The sequence below is a fragment of the Hetaerina americana genome, unplaced genomic scaffold (assembly GCF_022747635.1).
Source record: "Hetaerina americana unplaced genomic scaffold, ioHetAmer1.1.p SCAF_7, whole genome shotgun sequence".
Classification (NCBI taxonomy): domain Eukaryota; kingdom Metazoa; phylum Arthropoda; class Insecta; order Odonata; family Calopterygidae; genus Hetaerina; species Hetaerina americana.
In genome coordinates this window covers 36,675,828-36,698,562 of record NW_027287316.1, presented here as the reverse complement: position 1 = coordinate 36,698,562, position 22,735 = coordinate 36,675,828, and the positions used below count along the sequence as shown (strand labels likewise).

The 22,735-nt window shown below is 37.5% G+C and overlaps 1 protein-coding gene and 1 long non-coding RNA gene across 3 annotated transcripts in view; one reads left to right on the top strand and one right to left on the bottom strand.

Moving 5' to 3' along the window:
- Positions 1–22,735, top strand: part of LOC139696632 (solute carrier family 7 member 14-like) — a 754,106-nt gene that overhangs the window by 167,455 nt on the left and 563,916 nt on the right. The gene's annotated exons all lie outside the window — the stretch shown is intronic.
- Positions 12,776–13,712, bottom strand: LOC139696709 (uncharacterized). Of its 2 annotated transcripts, none has more exons than XR_011702641.1 (4): positions 13,695–13,712; positions 13,151–13,593; positions 12,969–13,098; positions 12,776–12,880 (listed from the first exon to the last, which is right to left on the bottom strand). It is a non-coding gene; the product is annotated as an uncharacterized lncRNA (long non-coding RNA). The 2 variants fall into 2 exon arrangements; XR_011702640.1 differs by having other exon boundaries at positions 12,969–13,077.

Below are 22,735 nucleotides of genomic sequence, written 5' to 3'. Positions count from 1 at the left end.
CAATATCAAGGAGGTTAAATAAAACCACGGAAAAATATATGAATAGAATGGAAAACATGTTATCGTAAGGTTTGGAGCGCAGTGTTCTCTTTTTGAAGAGAAAAAAGGAGCGTATATTTGTGACTTTTGAAAGGTGATTAGTAAGAAGAATAAGAAAATTGCCCTCTACTAGAGTACAAGGAGGTGAATTCAGTAAGTTTTAGGCAATGATCATTTTTGGGGAAAATTTGAACAATGCAAAAAAGCAGACGGACACGAAATCTTTAAAGCTGTGAAAGAAGGAAAAAACTGAGTAAGCGGGAAATATTTATTCATGATCTACATTATTTGAATGATTGTACAAATATATAGTATGTGCATATTTTACTAACTAGAACTCAAGGAAAATTAGTTCTTGATTTTCATGCCTGGTGTTGAATCAACGCTCCACCACGATCTACCACGCTTTGAAGTGGTGGCTTTCAGGGTACTATGTAGAGTAGTATTAAACAAACCTATTAGAAATACCAAATTACTATGCTAAGTAACAATAGCGAATTTTATTCAAAATTAAATGTCTTAGGTACATAGAAATTAATTTCGATAAAATATAAAATATGAATGATGGTCGATAAAGAGTGAATATTAGAACGGTTCTTCAATGACTGCAGTTTTGCAGTGACTTTATCACCGGTCTCGATGTATTTCCTTGATCTTTCGGTAAAATTATTTCACTATCACAATATTTTGTAGGAGTTGATTCAAATAACTGCCGATGTTTCGATAGCAGTCCCACAGCTAATGTTAGCCTTTTTCCCTAGATCCCATATTGGGTGTCATATTAATGGATTGCGTTATAGAAAGATTTTATGAAAAGTATATAACTAGATGTATTATCACAGAGAAAAAATCTATGAATGAGGCATGGGTTAATCTAGAGGTTGATAAGTTTGTCAATTAAAATGAGTTTGTGAGTTCAGTAAATATGGAGAACGGAGTTTCCTGAACGGTGATTGTCTGAATGCTTTAAATTATTGATAATAGTGTAAACTAGAATATATAATAATAACAGATAAAACTAGTCCTAGGCTTGGGAACAAATGGAATGACACGCAGGTAGAGTATAGGTAAATACCATATTTTGCAAAACGGTTGCTGTAAAAAAGAAGCTGATATAGGCGTTATAATGTGAGCATACAGTAAATATGAATGTACGTGTCTAAAAGATGTCTCATAACTAGATCTAATCTTTTTCGTCAAATATTTTTTCGTCACAGTGTTTCTTCTGAATTATGCAAAATCTATAGAATAATAAATATTAAAATTTAAATTTCACGACAAATGAAAACGAAACCTCACTAGTTATCCCCTTAGGGCTTGTTGCAATGTTATTTTCCGTCAACTGTGGCCGCAATCAAATCAAAGCTCACAAGGGAGCTATAAGAATATAATGGTATGAATACTTAATGAGTTTTGGCATATACTCAAAGCGTTGTATTTCTGCGGATGAAAAACAAACTGAATATGAATTACCGATTGCTGAATGTGAATAATAGCTACGCTAGAATATGGCTGTGATAATAATCTCTCAAAACATATTTTAGTGTCTTTGATGTTGCATATTTAAATAAGTTTTCATTGGTTTTTTAAATGAACGAGGTCGTTCAAAATATTTGGTTCAATAGTTTCTCCATTGTGATATATTTGTAGCGTTGAACGATGTTTTGGTTCCTATCTCGTTGAATCTATCCCGATTTCCATTTCATTCCTCTTGATGATATTTTTCATTGCCTGTGGTATTGAATTTCATTTTTTTCTTTGTCGCTATTGTATTTTTCACGTCAATAGTTTAAGAAGCGCGGAGGAAGTTTTCCGTGCTAGGCAAAATTGAAAATTTATTGAGTTCGTGTATTTATTTTGTAACCATAAAAAATATGCTATTAAGAGTAAATATACGAAAAAATATTAATGAACGAAGATGGAAAATTGATTCTAAAGCTAAAGGCGTTTTCAACATTATAACTAAATCAAAATGCCTATTATATATTGAATTCGTGACGTGAATATAATTTTTTTTGGGGATTAGTGATGAGCCTGATGAAGGCATTAATAACTTGTATTAGCCTCGAAGAAATTGGCTAGTCCTGCGTTAGCTATCCTAAATATTCTAGGCTTAGGCAAATATTTGAAGAAATTCATTCCGTAAAATGGCTCTCAGTAAGCCTGAGATTCTTCCTTATAGCCATTTTAGGAAGAAAATGTTTTAATTTGTAAGCTTAGTCCTTCCTAAGGAGATGAAAGATATCATTGTTAAAAATATTGCCGTGAGAATTTCTCATCTCTTGGATAGTGATATTGAAATTAATGTTAGAGAAATAAGGATAATTTTAAAGAAGAAATTTAAAGGTACAGCATATAATACTACTTTTCTTTATACATAATATTACTTTATAAATAATATTACTTTTCTTAATTCCAAAGAAACTGCGGGAGATGCCGCAACAGTAACTTTTAACGAAGTCATCCGCTAATGTGCATTTCAATGCAACAATGTGAGAGTGTAAAAATCATTCGCCTTGACTGGGATTCGAACCCAGATCCCTCAATATCCGGTCGAGTGCTTTAGCCACTTAAGCTACCGAGGCGTCCTCTTAAACTCTGAAATTTGAACTCTGAAACTCTTTAACCTCGTGGACTGTGGCGCGTCGCGCACGACTACGAATGCCTGTGACATTGTATGTACGGTATTTCGTCACAACATCTTGTTCCTTTAAAAGCCCAAAAATTTCAGAGCTTAAGAGGATGCCTCGGTAGCTTAAGTGGCTAAAGCACTCGACCGGATATTGAGGGATCTGGGTTCGAATCCCAGTCAAGGCGAATGATTTTTACACTCTGAAATTGTTGCATCAACTTCTGCCTCTATGCAAATGTTTCTTTACCTAAATCGATCATTTTAATGCCCCCACCACTTGGTTCACACTCATCCAAAACACTCTCTTAAAAGGTGAACTATTTTAGTTCATATCTCCCAACTTCAATGTTTACCTTGGCCTTCTTTTTTCTTAAGAATCTCATTACCTTCATTTTCTTAGGTCTAATTCTCAACCCGTACCTCTTCTGTTACAGGTTGCAGATTCTGCAACATGCTACGTAAAGATTGTGAATCTTTGGCTTACTATCTAATTAAAGCTTGATCATCTGCAAATGCAACTGATTTGATGAGTCTCCACCTAATTTCACTCCAGCCTCCAGCTCTTCCTAAACTTCCCTTACAATTTCCTTTACATACATATATCTTGAATAGATGTCTTACTAGCCTGCCAATCCATACCCATTCCAACTCTCCATTTGCTCCTGTGTAGTCTGAACCATTTAAAAGTTCTGGATGAGCCATCGAAGATAGTTAAGCTATTGAAGCAGTCTCATACACTTTTTTTGTAAAAGTTTTGAAATTTTGGGGGCTTTAAAGGAACAAGATGTTGTGACGAAATACCGTACATATAATGTCACAGGCATTCGTAGTCGTGCGCGAGGCGCCACAGTCCACGAGGTTAAAGCCAACTTTAAACACTTATGGTGTTTTCACTTTGACAAATTCCAAAGAAACTGCGGGAGATGCCGCAACAGTAACTTTTAACGGAGTCATCCGCTAATGTGCATTTCAATCCAACAATTTCAGAGTGTAAAAATCATTCGCCTCGCGCACGACTACGAATGCCTGTGACATTGTATGTACGGTATTTCGTCACAACATCTTGTTCCTTCAAAAGCCCCAAAATTTCAGAGTTTAAGAGGATTACTTTTCTTATTCAAATCAGCTGAGGATGAAATATCGGATTCAGTCTCTCCCTGATTTTGTCTATTGAACTCTTTCTCTGGTAAATGTATAGCACTGCACCTTTTCCTGCATTATTTTTTTCTACATAATATACTTTTAGTGTTGTGAGCCCTACTGCAATATTTTATTATGCTATTTCCCTAGTTATGAGGTTCTAATGAGAATCTACTTTTGAAAAAACCTTCTGCATTCATTCCTAAGAGGAACATACGACGTCTGAAAAATACGTCTCACACTATGGTTTTCCGGGAGCATTTTCAATAACTGATATATAGATCTCCGGCGAATCAACTAATTTATTTCCGTCATACACGCTGTAATAGGATTTCAATCTTTCATGTCGTCAACCCGAGTTTCAGAATTTCATATTTAAGTCCACTGAGGGTTTTTCTGTCGGAGTACTCTGATGAAAAACCTGAAGTTGCTCAGTAGAATAGAAAGCAGTTGGAAAATTCATTGCTTGGCCATTAGCTCGCAAAAGCGCGTAGATGATTCAATGGAATATATTTGATGCACAGTGGGGACAAACGGGAATACCTTTAGGAGGATAGAGAGGTCCAGAAAGTTCTTCAAAGAATTTTTCCTCCAATAGAAATAAGATTTGTTTTCAAAAACGCCCTCTGATCGGTTGAGGTGAATCTACGGGATGCTTTATTATTTCCAATCCAATAAGCACAAGCCTTTCATACTCGTGGGTATCCCACGCTTGTTACCAATGCATCTGATCCAGGTGCTCAAGTACACCATCAAGGAGTGTTCATATTTTTTTCTTTTTTATCCTCCTTTTACCCGACCTTATAAGGATGCATACTACTAAATAAAAATGCAAGATAATACAAATTGGATCGCGACCTATTTTTGTGAGGAATAATCGTACGAATATTTCTTGCTTTTGAATTTCATTGCCAAAAGGCTTTCTCATAAACCCAATATGAAATATGTCCAGGGGGTATAAATGTATACATATATGTATGCACATGTGAGTGTGTGTGTGTGTACACACACACACACACAAATATATATATATATATATATATATATATATATATATATATATATATATATATATATATATATGCATAAAAATCTTCGAAATGGAACGCTCTTTGGCGACGCATAAATATATAAAAACACAGATGCAGATTTTTAAACCATAGAAACACAAAGAAACAGGTGGCTTAAATGACTGGGTCTCCCAGATATTGGGTTAAATGGAAGAAGGGACCATTTGGTCTCAATTTCGCCCAAATAAAGACCTCTATCTATCTATATACGTTATCTCGCGGGTTCTCTTTAAACCACCCGGGCTGAACCAAGCCCACTGAATGCATCATATAGCTGCCTACATATCCCCTCCCAACCCCTTTTTCATTTCCTTTTGGTCCCCTACCTTTCCTACCCTCACCTATCCTCTGCACATGTCCTCTCCGCTCTTCCCCGAGAACGCCATTCTGATGACGACGGCCGCGCCGTCGAAACGTCATAACAAAATATGTGATTGTCCTTTCTTTGTGTTTCTATGGTTAATATATATATATATATATATATATATAATGTTTGTGTGTGTATGCGTGTGTGTACAGATACATATAAACCCACACCCTCCCTTGGGGTTACTTTTATTATAAAGAGGATATATTCCTTTACGTTAGTGAAGGCAGCCTGACCGCCGAAAGTTAAAACCTCTCTTTGAGTTGCCTTTTTTTGTGCATTTTTTGTTAGTTTTTGTAATATTTTTATAAACCTCTGTATGTATTAATACATACATTTACTATTTACATATATGCACCAGAAAAAATCTTATGAAGATACGCATGCATGGAAGACTTTGGGAAACCAATTAAGTATTCTTTTTATGTAATATGAAGAAATTATGAAAACCCAACACAATAGCAACTCTCTTAAATACCATTACAACAAGGGAAACCCCCAATTTCTTGATTCATCACCATTTAGTCACAAATTAGTTTTGCATGAATGGACGGATACATTAATTTTTGTGGGCGTCTCAATGTATCTTTCTTCTTTTTCACGTTGCACTCATTTCGTCCCTTGTATTCTTATCCATTCCTGAATCCGAATATCCAAATTAGGTTTTATTACCTGCGATTTTCTGCAAAAATATAAGAGGTGCAATCAAAATTCACTTTTGCAAATTTGTACTGCGTGGCATAATTTTAGCATTTTGAAAATTACTACAATTCCTCGGTTTTGAAAGAATAATGCAAGAAATGACAGAAAAAAGGTTTTAATAAAAGTTGCCGCACTTGATATCTGTTCTTCATAATTCGGTCCTTCATGTAATTTGTTCAAGTCGTTGTTATTTCGTGACTTTTTGAACCGATTAATTTTTCTCCACTTCTTTCAATACTAATTTTTAAATTGATTTCAAATAATTCTTATTTTAATTTTATTGTTTAGACATCGTGAGAAAAATTGCTGGTTTTCATTATTTTTTATTTAATATATATTACGTTTTCCAATGTTTTCAAATAAATTGACGTTCATTTATTAATAAATTCATATGTAATGAGTTAAGATCATCGATGAGATCTTTCGTTTAATCAAAAAGTGTGATCTTATTTACAAAAAATAGAATCGTAGGAGTTATTAAGACGTGTTGCATTTAAATCGGGTTCGTTTCTCTAAACTTTTTTCACAGATTTTTCCCAACTGAAAACTCAACGTTATATCGATCTATCCTCAATTTTCAACCTCGCTATCTCGGTGGTTTGACTTCTGCTAAAGGCGCATTGATTTTCAGGCAATTTTGGTGTTGGAACTTGGTTCTATTCCGGTATGATAGAAAACCAACTAAACTTCGACCCTCAAGGACATTCTCCTTAACCAATGAGTGTCCTCCTACCATTCCATCCCCGACCCCCTTCTCCAATGCCCCAGGTAAGTATTCGTCCCCCCTTCTTCTACTTACAAACCCACCCGATGAAGCCTCGCAGTAGATCCAAGGAAACCGTGACCTTTTGCAGGGGAAATGCTCAACCACGCCAAACTCATGACCCACGCGACGAAGCACGCATCTCTTTCATGGCCGGGCTTATCTCGCCCGGAGGTCTCGGCAGTGCGAAAGCGACCAAAAGAGAAGGCGGTAAGGGAGAGTGTGAGCGGGCCAAGGAGAGAGAACGCCTTTGAATTATGCATACCGTTTGACCTTTGGGAACTGCGGGTTGCAGACAGCATTTTGTGTAGTCTTAGGAGTGAGACCCCCCTCCACACCCAAAACCCCTCGGTATTAGGCACACACGACACGAAGAGATGGGAAGACCACGGCCCGGCAAGCAATTTACTCTAGCACCGCGAACGTGTCACGAAATGGTCCACACTTCCAGGAAAAGGAAAAAGAAAGTTTCTTTTTTACAAGAAACTCCCATCTGTGGGTACTTTTCGCATTACGTCCTTCACGTCTGCCAAGGAAACTTTTCCCGTTTCCCACGTACACCCACGCATGAGGGTCTGTGATTTTCGGTACGCTGAGCACACGGGATATAATGACGTAAAAAAGGGGACTGTACACGGTCTCCCTCAGTCGTGCGCGTGACTTAATATTTATTCTCTCTATTTCTGCTCAAGGGCGAAATTTGGAAGGATAAGTTAAAGCATTACGGCGCGGTGTAAATGATGATGGGCGAGAAAAATTGATTTTGGGACGAGGGAATTTTTTCACCCTTATTCTTCGCGATAACTTTCGGACTCAAAAGAGAGTTGACTTGTAATTGATCAATTTATACTTTTAATCGAATAACAAGTCGATTCAACTCGAGACGAAACCAACCCATGTGTTTAAAACTACCTTTTACTATTTTTAATTGTCATGACTACATTATAACAAAACAAAAAATTCATGAAGCACTACATTAATGAAATACATTTTTCATATAAAACTGATTTTTTTGCCTTTCTTGCCTTTTCTTCTGATCCCATCAAGCCACTCTTTATCTCAGGCTTCCCAGAGGCCGAGATACTATATAAGACACATACTCATACCCGAGACGATAGTCAAGTCCATGATCCTACTGTTAGCGAACCCTATGAGTTTCACACCCAAATACTTGGGCCAGTTCTTTTTATTAATTAGCATTAAAACCAATGAATAATATATTTAGTGTTCAGAATCAATAATTAATAATAATTCCTGATTACTTACGCTGTTACTGCAGTCGGACGGTTGCGGATGCCATAGAGTTAAGAAGTTTAAAAAATCAATGCTCACAGTGGTAGAAATAAGGGCAGCATAGCATTCAAGTTAAATTAGAATATATTTGGAGGTGATTTAGATATTGCTTGATGACTTGACTCCAAAATTATGATTATTAATCAACTGAATCTTCGAGAATGCGTAAATAATATATTTCAGTAGCTTTTTTGAAGGAAAGAATGCATATAAAAGTCTGATATAGTAAGAAAAAAGAGTACTCGTAATTTAAACTGAACTTCACGTTGTGTTTAGCGCTTATCTAACCTCTATGACTCCGGTAACTGGTATAAACTGATATAAACTATTATTCATCCCCTGTAAGTTAAAAAAGTCGTAATTACTTTATTAAATTAAATGCTACTTTCTTCGTGTAAGTAAGCGATGGAATCCTATGTTTTTTTGCATTGCTGCCCAAGACTCACCTCTCCCTCATAACTTGGGGAGATTGATATTCTTCGACATCGGTGTTATTGTGACTTAGCTTGAGGTCGTGCGTACTCTACATTATGCTTTAACTCTATGGTTACGACATCAAATTATCGAAACTGACCGCGGTCGATATTGAAGTAGAAAAGAAGTGATAGTAATACAATACATGGATTATTTGATCTCACAAATTGGATCCGATATGGGTAAATGCATCGGTTATCCAGACAATATAACGAAGCTGGCGGTGGTGAAGAATTTGCTGAGAATGTGCTAATACGATGCGATGTCCAATGATGTGATATGAGAGCGTGAGAAACCCTCCTCCACAGTCATCTTACATACTCCACGCTACCGTATCTTTTTAGCACTGTTAAGGAGGTTCGATCGAGGTGTCAATTACACTTCATTTTGAGGTGATTTTTTCTATTTATAGTCGTAAGTGCAGTCAATTAAACCGCAATGATAAAACAAAGTGAGAAGTAGAGTAGTGATTTTATGATGAAATTCACGCTATTGTGACAGTCAAGGTACAATGGCAGCAGAATAATGTAATAATTGTATAGAAATGCATGTCATTTTCATAAAAACCGATATAGGTGCTAGCTTATAGAATGTAAGACCTAATATTGCATAAAAATAATCTAATCTACCTCCTTTTTTTTAAATAATATTGTTTCATTTGAGGGTCGGAAGAACCAAAATTTTGAAATTAATCGCTAAAGAACTAGTCCAAAACATTTTAAATAATTTTTAAAATATTACCAAGAACTACTAAAGAGTGCTTAAAAACTGTATGATAACATCGAATTTGTTGACAAATCACGCGTGAATGGGTGTTATTTTAATTTATAACGTTCGTCATTAATAGAAAAACAAAGGTGACAGATTAATTCGTGCAGTCACGATACCTCCTTAAAGGAAAAATAACCTCAATCGATTCGAATTGAGTGAATTTGCTCCAAGCAATTTTTATTGAAGGGACTTTATCTCCCGCTAGTATTTAACCAAATTGGTTTACAACCGAAAATATCTTACGCAAATATGGCATCGGATTTGCATAGAGATGAAAGTAATATTTCACTCTCCGGCTATTTATAATTTATAAATTCGCTTAATTTCTACATGCACTTTTCAAAATAAACCATCTCATTGAGAAATAAGTTAATTTTAATCTTCGTGTAAACGCAGTTAAACATTGAGTCTCCTATTCAATAACTGTCATGCAACAAAATTAGATTAAGAATTCAGTTTTAACTTTTGCAATAAATACACCGCATCATAGTAACAGCTGTCGCTGGAGACCTCCTCCTATGCATTGTAGAAGGATGTGTTAAAAATTTGTAAATCATTTTAAGTTGCCTTTGCATAATCATTAGGACGCAACTTATATTTTCTTTACATTATATTTCTAAAAACCTGCATAGCTTTCATTTTTTACTGATTTTAAATTTGTTTAAATACGAAATGGGATATTTTTTTTCATAGAGATAGAGTTGAGATCTTCCCCTAAACTGTATAACTTACTTTTCTATACTTGTATTATCACTTCTACGATACAGCTTAGTTTAGAGGTTTTTATGATTGGCAATCGATTAATAATAACATTTTTTGTGACAGGGATTGGTGTTGAGATATCTCCTGTTATTGTTCCAGAAAGGCAATTTCGATTGTAATGTGGACGATTTGTGTGCCAATTGACTCTGCCTACATCCATTTCTATATTTCAATCGTAATATGCAAAAACCTCGTGCATATTTTTTGTGAAGTGGACTATGCTACAAAAAAGTTTCGTTTTATGTAAATAGGATGTTTGACTTTGATCACGTGATTTTGTCATTCATAGTTAATGAAACATAAGTGATTATGGTTAATGAATTCAGCAACCCCAAGAAAATGGGCGATTAGTTTAAGTCGTCTAATTAAATTGCTTTTTTATTAAATTTAACTTAGCAGGCATTTGCTCAAATTAATTAGCATTGATTCTAACTTCCGCACCGTATACATATTCTTCCCATTACATATCCATTTGTAATGTCCCTTATGCATACTAATCATTATTCATTTTTTGATGCTACATTATTCAAAGTAATCTCTTGAACGACAATAACATGCACAGAAATTGGCGAAATGAAGAGTATTTTAGCATAAAATCCTTGTTACCTCTTTTGTAGAGTAATACGTGAAGTTGTTAATAATAATTATTTAAGTTATAATTGGATTCCAAAACATTTTTAATTAAATTTCACATTCTTACAATCATAACAGTAGGGGGAAAATGTTTGTCCTGGCGCAGGTTTGACCTTGACATTCCAACCCGGAACTATCGGTCGCAGAGAAAAACAAATGACGTCACGTGAAAGAGGGGGGCATTTGTCCTTCACAGGCAATATAATTGCATCACGTCAACCCAACCCACGCAGGAAAAATCATCCTGGCGCAAGTTTCACCTTGAAACTCAAACCCGGATACATCAACAACTATCGGTCGTAGAGAAAAACAAATAACGTCACGTGAAAGAGGGGGGAGGGAGCATTTTTCCTTCATATGCAATCTAGTTGTACAACGTCAACCCAACCCATGCAGGAAAAATCATGACCCAAGGCCATCGCCTCTTATATCTCCAGAACTATCAATTGTAGAGTACAACAAACGGTGCCAAGTGAAAGAAGAGCTAATTATACTTCAGATTAATGCCTTAAAGAGTCCTCTTTATATTGAACAATATATAGATTTTATCAAATATCTCGTTTAATAATAACGATAACAACAAATAAACAAAAATAATGGAAAGACAACGTGATTATATGTTAAAAAGATCCTTATAATTTTTTTGATAGCACTTTAAATAAGCCCGTAAAAATTAATTAAAGTTCTCAAGACCTAATTTTTTGAAATTCCCGCTATTTCTCTTCAATTCCGCTTTGCTATTCTCTCATTCTATACCTATTAATCAGTCTCCTTCTCCTATTCGGAAATTGACATTTAAAGCGGAGGGCATGAAGAGAGAGTAGAATTGCGTTAACCGGGAAACGCCCATCCCTCACCCCTTAGCTTTTTCCCTTTCCACCACACTTTCTACGCAGTATATAAAGGGGACGGATCGGCGTTAGGTCGCCAGCAGATCGGGAAATAGTCCCGGTCTATAGGCCCACCTAATCATCGTGTAGGGTTCCAGATGAGATCTTCCTCCGTGGGGCTAACACCAAAAGCTGTGGGGGTAAGTATGACCCGTTAGCCAAATTGGCTTTTCGGATTTTTTTTCATTTTTTCTAAACGCTCTAGAAGCGAGCAAATGTGAAGATGGGTCACTCTCAATGCCCGCCTTCGATTCCCGGCGAGAAAACCGGAGACCCTTTCCAGGGTATCCAAGGGTTTTCAGGGTACGGGAATATCATTGTCGAAAGGACACCCCCTATGTACCCCTTAGCGGGTTGAGCACCGTGGGGGTACTCAGTACTTTCGTACTGAGTATTTTCCAGAACTTTCAGACCGATCGGACCAGTGGTTTTGGCCCTATGGCCAAAAAAGCCGAAATTTTCGGGAATTATGCTCAATAACTCCGTTGTTTGAAGAGATAAAAATATGATTTAAATTTGAATGTTTATCAGAAAACAGCTGGCTACCGATTCCGCGTGGAATTAATCGTAAAAATATTAGGGTTCACCCTAGGGTAATAAGGGTATAGTAAAATCTCCGACTGAAGTACCATTTTCAAAATGCTATATGATACGGAGCATAAGTGTTTACTATTCCCAATTTCTAAAAGTTTGATATACCAAATAGGTAGGTCACTATTCCTAAAAGAAAGGATAAGAATTAGGCGGTGGCGTTTACAAAAAACCCTCTAGATAAAAATATGGTTTAAATTTGAAAGTTTATCAGGGAAAATTTAGTTATCTATTCCGCATTGAATTACCCGTAAAATTATAAGTGTTTACCCTTGGAAAACTAAGGGTATGGAAAAATCCCTAATTGAGGTACCATTTTTAAAATTCTGTACGATACCAGACATAAGGGTATAACATTCCCAATTTCTAAAACTTTGATATACCAAATAGGTGGACCAAATATATAATGTTTTCTCTAAGGAATAGGGATACAAAATTGTGGAAATTCATATATATTAAAACGAACATTTTGTTTCAAATAATTTTTATTTGATTATTTTTTTTACATATAAAAAACTTTTCTTGGCTATAATTATAAATCATAACCTCCCCCACCGTCATTGTAAACATTCGGGGGAGAAAAAGTTTCTTCTCCCTCCCCCGAAAAAAGATTGTCGCCACCACCCCCTCCCCGAATCGGGTGGTGATCATCTCCACCTTCTCCACCCGGTAGCGGGTTTCCTCCTCCAAATCCTCCTTCTTCAGAAATGACCCCTCCTCCTGCAACCGAAAGAATCTTTCCCGGATGCTAGCCTGCCAGAATAAAAATAGGTACCGTCAGTAGATATTAATTACACTTCGAGCATTATTAAAATTTGATATAACCAGTTAAAAAAGCTACCACAGAAGTTGATGAAGAGGTCAACGCTTCGGGTGACGTTGAGGTGGAGGTGGTGACGCTGACAGTGGGGGTGCTGTTAAGCGTCGTGGTTGAGGGGGTGGACTCCATCCTACAAAGGTAAAAACGAAAACTTTGTATACAATAAATCATATGTTTATATATATATATTAATCGTTACTCACATCAATTAACTGGAGGGTGATTAGAACTGCCAAAACCACCCTGTCCTCGGTTACTATTAGAGGTAACGTCATCAGACACTACAAATGAAACATCTGTAGCGATTCTTTCAAGGATGATTTGACATATTCTAGCTCCTCTTCTCACCAAAAAATCCTCATCACTATGGTTATAGAGGAGAACCTTAATTTCCCCCCTATAATCAGGATCAATTACACCCGCCCCAACTTCTATCCCATACCTCAGCGAAAGACTAGAGCGGGATGCGAGTCTCCCGTAAAATCCTTTGGGGATTTCAAGGGAGAATCCGCAAGGTATTAAAGCCCGCCCCCGCTTAGGAATTATATCCCACTGGACAGCACTAATATCATATCCAGCAGGGCATTCATAGCATGGCATAGGGGTACTTGCAAACGGGTGTAGTTTCCTAATGATGATGGAAATTCTGAAAATTTTAATATGATAAATATATATATTTAAGACCCCTCCTCAACCATATTCAAATAACATTTAAAATAATGGTAATTATCTCTAAGTCATAATTACCCAGAAGCAGAAGTAGTAGCCTCCATGATTATGATTTTTGGTGCAGGAGTGGTGACAAGACTGGAATATGGTGCAATTCGGCAATTCGGCAATGAGCGGCGATGATCAGAGGAGAGCGGATAATAGCGACGGTAGTAGATCTCTGCCAGGTGTTGAATGATGGAGACTCAAAGCTGAGGGTTTATATACAGGAACGCTTCTGTAGAGCATCATGCTACGTGCTAAAACTAGGAAGTTAGAGGAGGAGGTTGCATTAAGCAAGATCGGATAGTGGAGTGGGTTTTTTTTCACTCCGCTGACCTCACTCGTTGAACATATCCCAACATCCTTGAGAGATTCCTCATCCTCCTTAATCTCTTTCAATAACAACTCCTTGCATGTCCTCGGATGTTCGGCATTGAGCATTGCATTTTTTCAGTAGAAGCTGCCAACTCCAAAGACCTTGGCACATGCTCAGGTTGCGTCGAAGGATAATTGAAAGGAAATACCTGAACTAGTCAATTCCATCCAAGCACATGCGTAGATGATGAAATTACTTGATTTCAACTAGGTAACCTTCTTGCGCGGATATTCGGCATTGAGCATTGCATTTTTTCAGTAGAAGCTGCCAACTCCGCAAACCTTGGCACATGCTTAGGTTGCGTCGGTGGATAATTCAAATGGTTGAACTAGTTAATTCCATCCACATCCAGACCAGCACATGCACAGATGATGACATTACTTGATTCTAACTAGGTGGCCTTCTTGCACGGGTGTTCCGCTGAGGGAATTAGCTTTTATTTCTATAAAACTCCACTTCTGAGAGTTAAGTTTCCATTTCCTCCAGAGCAGCTTAGAGAGCTATTACGGACCGATTTCACCTCCCGAATCATCAGCTGTATTCATTGACGTCAGGAGTAAGTACATATCATTAATAATCGCATTAATTTCTTAGGGTATATGCAATACCTAAAAGAAATTCATATATAATTGATTTTATCAATAGGATTGCATAGTTTGTTAACTAATCAGAAGTAGTAATATATATACAGCAATGTCTAACGTAAATTCACTATATAAAATATCATTATTAAAGTTATCAAAATATATTGTTCAAAGCGCATTCGTTAAGACGGAGAAGAGACAATCACCGGGTATCTCATTTAGACATTGTTTGCAGAGTAAAGTTGACATAATCTTGTACCATTTATCCGATTCAATACCTCGCACTACGTTTAATCATATTGAGCAATATACTATTGCAGAAGAATACGAGTTTCTGTTCGAACGGGGTTATGAAGTAGATGATATTCGTTACGAGGTTTTTCTACCTTTAGATCCTGCACTTAATGTAATGAGATGAAAATGTATTTTTTCATACGTATCATTTTTTTATTTTATTTCAGCAACAGCTCAAAGAACCTTTAATCATGCCCTCTATCCAAGAAATTCTAGAAAATTACAATGCTGGTAGCTATCACAATTCGGAAGAATTAGAACAGGCATTAAGTGACATATATATGAAAATAGTGTTTGATGACGATAACATTTCTGATATGGGGACGTATAATCGAATGAAAAATGCGCTGGATAAGGCAAAGGGAAGAAAATTTTGCACTTACTGTGAAATCTTCTATGACATTGACGAGGCTATGCCTCATGAGAATACCAACGCGCACCGGATTAAAATCAACGAGCAAATAGGGAGAGGATTCAATGAAATTGAATCAGCTATTCGTTCCAGACTGAAAACATTTTGGATTACTCCCGTGGAAGATGGTGAACAGGACGTGATCTCATTTCTCAATAACATCAAAACTCAGTTGATCGAAAAGATAAATGATCAAATAGTGGAAAATAGTGCCATTAAATTCAATCTTGTTTTAATTTGCAAATTCAAAAAGGGTGAGAGGGATGAAATGAACGCTTCCTTCAAAACCAACAATCGCAGGTTATTGTTAGCAGATGAAATTGAGGAAGTAATCAATGAGACATTTTCTAAACTTTTAAAAGAAAAGTCCGAATTTCAAGCTAAAGGTTCAGGATGGGCCTTATCAAATGTGCTAGGTTTAGAACTGCGAATAAACAAGTACACGCCATTTCGAGGATCAACATTCATTGAGCTGCCTATAAAAATTAGGAATACTAAATCCGTTATCAATATCAGAAATGATGATCAATACTGCTTTAAGTATGCCATTTGGGCCAAAAATATCGATAAGGATCCTCAAAGAGTTTCCCAGTATAAGACACGAGCATGCCATATGGGTTACAATTGGGACTGCATCGCGTACCCGGTGGAGCTGAAAGATATTCCCAAATTCGAACGTGTCAATAATATTTCAATCAACGTTTTTGGTCTGACAGATAAGAACCTCGTGTACCCACTAAAAATTGTAGATCATGAGCTCGAGGATCATCGCGACCTCCTTTACATTAGCAACGAAACAACCGCTCACTATTGTTGGATTAGGAATTTTGATAAATTGATTCACTCCCAAATTACGAAGCATTCTAATAGAATATTCACTTGCAAACACTGCCTCACACATTACCGGAGTAAGCACAGGCTAGAAGAGCATCAACAGCTATGTAAAGGTACAGGCGAGCCGAGTAAAATCATTCTACCTGACGAGGACAATAAAAGTTTACAATTCACAAACTTAAATTATTCTTTTCGGGTACCTTTTGTCATTTACGCTGACTTTGAATGTCTTCTGGAAAATATTAGTACCTGCGAGCCTTATCCTTACTCATCTTATACTAATTTAATGCAGAGACATACCCCATTCAGCTTTAGTTACATCGTAGTGGGACCTGAGGGATGCGAGGACCCATACCTGTACCGAGGTCCCAATGCTGCTAGGGTATTCATTTTACGGATGAAAGAAGAGGCTGAAAAAGTTTGTAAACTTTACAAAAATATTATTCCAATGAATCCTCTCACTCCAGAGGAAGACTCAGATTTTGAAACTGCAAACGCATGTCACATTTGTGGTAAAGAATTGAAGGAGAATAAAGTTAGAGACCATGATCATTTGACAGGAAAGTATAGAGGACCTGCGCACTATTTTTGTAACATTCAATATAAAATGCCGAATTTCCTTCCAATCTTTATTCATAACCTCTCATCATATGATGGGCATTTCATCGTACGAGAGCTTAACTATGATGACAGGGAAATATTTATAATTCCAAATTCTGAAGAAAAATATATATCTTTTTCTAAGTCTATCACGGAAAATTTCAAAATTCGGTTTGTTGACACGTTTAGATTCATGCCTACCTCTCTAGCTTCATTGGTTGCCAATTTAACAGAGTTTAAATGCACAAGCACAATATTCGGTGAAAAGACAAATTTAGTTACACGAAAGGGGGTTTATCCCTATGATTACACTGATTCGTTGAATAAACTCGATGAAACCTTGCTCCCGGAAAAGGAGAATTTTTACAACAGACTGACCGATGAATATGTATCTGACGAAGATTATCAGCATGCAGAAAATGTTTGGGACGCATTTGAATGTGAAACACTCGGCGATTACAGCGATGTCTATCTGAAAAGCGACGTGACCCTTTTAGCTGATGTTTTTGAAAATTTTCGTGACGTATGCTACAGCGCGTATAAACTAGATCCTGCGTGGTATTATACTGCTCCAGGTTTAACTTTTGATGCAATGCTCAAATACACTGAAATAGAACTAGAGCTTTTGACTGACTACGACATGATACTAATGATTGAAAACGGCATCCGAGGAGGAATTTCACAATGCTGTAAAAGGTACTGCGAATCGAACAATAGATACATGTCAAGTCATGACCCAGATTCAGGTCCAACCTATTTGACATATCTAGACGCTAACAATCTCTATGGGTGGGCCCTTTCGAGACACCTTCCCTACGGTAAATTTCGATGGTTAACACAGGCAGAAATTGATGATTTAAACGTTGAAAATGTTCCCGAAGACAGTGAAACTGGATATATTCTCGAAGTTGATCTTGAGTACCCACATAGGCTACACGATACACATTCAGATCTCCCTCTTTGCCCGGAAAACAAGACACCACCTGGCGGTAAACATAAAAAACTGCTAACAACTCTCGAAAATAAGAGTAAATATGTAATTCATTACGTAAACTTGAAACAAGCTTTAGAACTAGGACTGGTGCTGAAGAAGGTGCATAGAGTAATCAGGTTTAGTCAATCACCTTGGTTAAAGACCTATATTGATTTGAACACTGAGAAAAGAAAAATGGCAGTCAATGATTTTGAGAAGGATTTCTATAAACTGATGAACAATGCAGTATTTGGGAAAACAATGGAGAACGTGAGGAAACGTATGAATATGGAATTAGTGGTAAACGAAAAAAGACTACAAAAACTAATTAATAAGTCAACATTTCTGGATAGGACGATTTTTCACGAGTGTTTAGTTGCCATTCACATGCGGAAGGCAGTCATAAAAATGAATAAACCTATATATATAGGTTTCTGTGTCTTGGACTTGAGTAAGACTTTAATGTATAACTTTCATTATAGAACAATGCTTCCGAAATACGGGGAAAATATATCCCTCGCCTACACCGATACTGATAGCTTCATATATGAAATAAAAACGGATGATGTGTATAGGGATTTTCTGGGGAACCTAGATGCATTTGACACGTCGAATTATCCAAAGGATCACTTTTGCTTTTCTGAACAAAATAAAAAAGTAATTGGTAAATTCAAGGACGAATGCGATGGAAACCTAATGACACATTTTGTCGGATTACGTAGTAAACTTTATTCGTTCAAGGTAGAGGGAGGTAAAGAAAAGAAGAAAGCAAAAGGAATAACGAAAGTTGTTAAGGAAAAAGGTTTAAAATTTAACGACTATGTACAATGTCTCCGGGAGAACTCGGTGGTATTTCGAAAAATGAACGTGATACGGAGTAAAATGCATAATATTTACACCATGGAGATGAATAAAGTCACGCTGAATGCATCCGACGATAAGCGATACCTTTGTGAAGACGGGATAAAAACGTTTGCGTGGGGTCACTATAAAATTCCACGAAAACGAACGCATAATGATGCTTTTAACGGCGAATGAAATTATAAAAGAAAGATATTTTTAATCTAAATTTCAGTGTTAACCATGACGTTAGCCTGGAAGCATCCATTTACCTGTATTTGCGCGGGTCCCTCAGGCTGCGGGAAAACCACATTTGTCACGCAGTTTTTGGAAAATTTAGATTATATGGTGAATAGCCCGATACGTGAAATAGTATGGTGCTGTGCTCCTGGAAGTGAACCAAGCATTAGAATACCCGTTCAATTTCGAACCGAAATACCGCCTTTCGAAGAATTTGGTGGTGTGCCAACGTTGTACGTGATTGATGATTTAATGAGCGAAGGGGCCTATAGCAAAGACGTCTCTAAACTGTTCACTAGAGGAAGCCATCACTTTAACATTTCGGTTTTCCTAATTACGCAGAATATTTTTTATCAAAACCCGCAAGCGAGAAACATCTCGCTAAATTCCAAGTATATCGTTGTCTTTAAGAATCCTAGAGATAGGTCGCAATTTGGTCACTTGGCTAGGCAGGTGTATCCGGAAAAATCGGGGGAATTGGAGAGGGTATATAAACAAGTTACGCAACAACCATTCGGTTATTTGGTTCTGGATCTTGGTCAGGACTCAGACGAGAGGTTTCGTTTTAGAACGAAAATATTTCCTAAAGACGGGGCAACTGTAGTTTACATGTCCCTACACGATGAAAAGATTGAAGAACAATAAACATTTGCTCCACGTCTTAAAATCGGCAAAACCAAAACTTCGCACTGCGATTGTTAAAACCTCGGACGACGAGTTGATCAAAGCCATTTGCGATTGTTGTTTGAATACACTTAACGGGAACCATAAGATAGATAATAGGTTAAAACAAAAACTATCCAAGCATCGTAACACGTTGAGAAAGTTAGCTGTGCGGGGGGCGAGTGTGAAGAAGAAACGTGCGCTGCTCGTACAAAAAGGTGGTTTTTTTACCATTATTGCTGGGATCAATTTTAAGCGGTGTCATCGGTAGCCTGCTGGGAAAATGAGCCTGCGTAAGATGCTAGTCGTGACTCCGGAAGTTTTTGATCGAAGTCGTGTAAAGGCTAGGTTGAGTACATTGGACAAGGAAATGAAAGGTGTGTTGGTTAAGAAAAGTATAAAGGATATTGATAAGTGGCATTTGTATAAAAGAATACTCGATAAATACCTTGACGCCGTCTCAGATATAAACTCCCCCGTACACGTTCCAATAGTCAAGTCCTTGGTAGAAACACCAACGAGGTCACGAGTTGCTGACGAGAGAGAGGAAATCCCCGCATTGAGAAAAACTCTGGCAGAAGTGAAAAGGTTGAATAAAGATTTAGACTCGACATGGGGACGCATACACGAAAGGCTAGGGGGAATGGAAAGCGTAACGTCAACGAGAAAAAAACGAAACCTATCGCGAGAAAGAAAACAACAGCTACCGTCTCCAAGAAAAATTCCGAGAAAAAGCGAGCGCGTAAGAAAACCGAAGACATACGGTCCGGATTGGGACACGACGTGATTGAGAACATATATAATAGCCCAGAGCACCCTGCCGGGTTTTCATCGGTTGAAAAATTATATAAAGCTACGGGAATAGGCCGAAAGGTGATTCGTGAGTGGTTAGAATCTCAAGAGGCATATACACGACACAAACCGGTGAGGAAAAGGTTCCCCAGAAATCACTATAACGTAACTTACATTGATGAGTGCTGGCAGTGCGATTTGAATGATTTGAGAAGATTGAAAAAATACAACAACGGGTGCTGTTACATTATGACTATAATAGACCTATTCTCCCGTTTTGCGTGGGCGAAAGCTTTGAGGACAAAGAGGCCGGAGGAGATAATTGAAGTATTTAAGGCTATATTTCGCGAACGCAAACCATTGAAAATTCAGAGCGATAAAGGGGGTGAATTTGTTAATAGTAAATTTAAAACTTTTCTCTCGAATCGAGGGGTAAAGTTTTACACCACAAATAATCCGGACATTAAGGCTAGCCTCGTTGAACGTTTCAATCGCACGCTAAAGTCTAAAATGTACAAGTATTTCACGAAATACACAACCTACAAATATGTCGATGTGCTCCCAAAACTCATTAGTAGTTATAACAATTGCGTTCATTCTAGCACAGGAATCGCACCCTCCAAAGTGAATGCAAAAAATGCATTTTCAATCGCTAGTCACATGAGGAAACCACTTACTAGCAAGGATTTTAAATTGAACGCGAATGATTATGTGAGAATCAGTAAGGAGTGACTTCCATTTACCAAAGGATACACTCCAAACTATACTAGTGAAATATTCAAAATCGCGGACGTGGATCGATCGAGGTCAATACCGACATATAAATTGAAGGACCTTAACGGTGAGGATATAAAGGGTAGTTTCTATGTGGAAGAACTAGTCAAGGTGAATGTGTCCTCCGAGACGGAATATAGGATAGAAAAAGTTTTGAGACGTAAAGGGAGTGGACCTAAATTGGAATACTTTGTCAAGTGGGAAGGATACCCATCCTCATTTAATTCTTGGATTCCTGCCTCCTCCGTGCGTACATTATGAACGAATTTTATCTTACACTACCTAGCGACAGTTCGAGGGATTTCTATCCGAGAAATACGATAGCTAACTACAAAACAAAATTGAGCCATCGTATCGATTTGATGAATGATGATTGGTACGTAGGTCTGGCGGAAATTTCCCTTCCATCTATTCATATTCTTTCTGGTGAAGTTAGAGAGGTAATTGGAGATGCTGGAACTTTGGAGGAAGAAGAAGCGTCTTCTAAAGATAATAGAACGCGAAATGAAAAGGGATTAGTTCGCGGAGAGATAGGAGGAGGACCGAGGTATGAATCTAGCGACGTTAAAATTACATTAAAAGATGGTTCGTTCTTTGTGGTACCTACTGGCGCATACGAATCACTAGGTAAGGCATTTGTCAAACCATTCCTCGAACTAGATAAAGCGAAACGTATAGCAGTACAAACGGAAATCTTTAATGCGAATAATGATGATCTTCCATTCGCTGAAAACGTATCAGGATTGAGTGAGCGTATAGAACCTGGCGTGTTAATTACTGCTAAAAACGTTACTTACACTTTACTTCCGGGCACGTATAATTCCTTTCGAGATTTATTTATTACTACTCTGTCGGATTTTAGTACGATTAGTAGAAATTACATTCGTGGAGACATATCAGGTATAATATCCATACTAGCAGCGAAGGAAGCACATGCAATAAACAAAAGCGATGTGGTTAAAGGAATCATAGCAAACTCCTCTTCCAACATATATGTCTACACAGATATAATCAAACCGCAATTTGTGGGTGATTCGCTCAGTCGATGCGTACGCATCTTGAATACTAAAATTGGTGAATATCAGACATTCAATCCGATATATTATTTCCCCGTTGAGAAGAACCATATCGAAAGCATCGAAATTCTACTGAGTGATAAACTCGGTGAGCCCATATCTTTTCGTAGTGGTGAGCAAAGCTCTATAATAGTGTTACACTTTATAAAAAAGAACTAATTCACGTTAGTTTATCATTCTGCGTCGAGATGGCATCGGTGGTGGACCGATATTACAGTTATTATGCGAAGCAGGTGGGGGGAGAGATTGGGCCATTGTATAGAGCTTCGTACAGGGTACAAAAGGGACGAGGTATTGGAAGTTTTCTCGCAGGTCTGTGGCGTTTTGCTAAGCCATTACTATTCAGCGGACTGAAAAGTGTGGGTAAGGAAGCAGCGAGTGCGGGAGCGGCGGCACTCGCGGACCTTGGGACTAAACCGGTAAAGGATATACTGCGCAGTAGAATAAACGAGGCGGGGCAGAACTTGAAACGCAAGGCCGAGGATAAGTTGAAAGGTATGACTGGTGGACGATTGAGGTTCGTGAAACGTCCAAGGCTAAATAAAATAAAACCCGTTGGTGGTAAGAAAAAACAGCATTCGAGTAGAAGGCGGAAACGAGGAAAGGTCGCGCTGAGTGA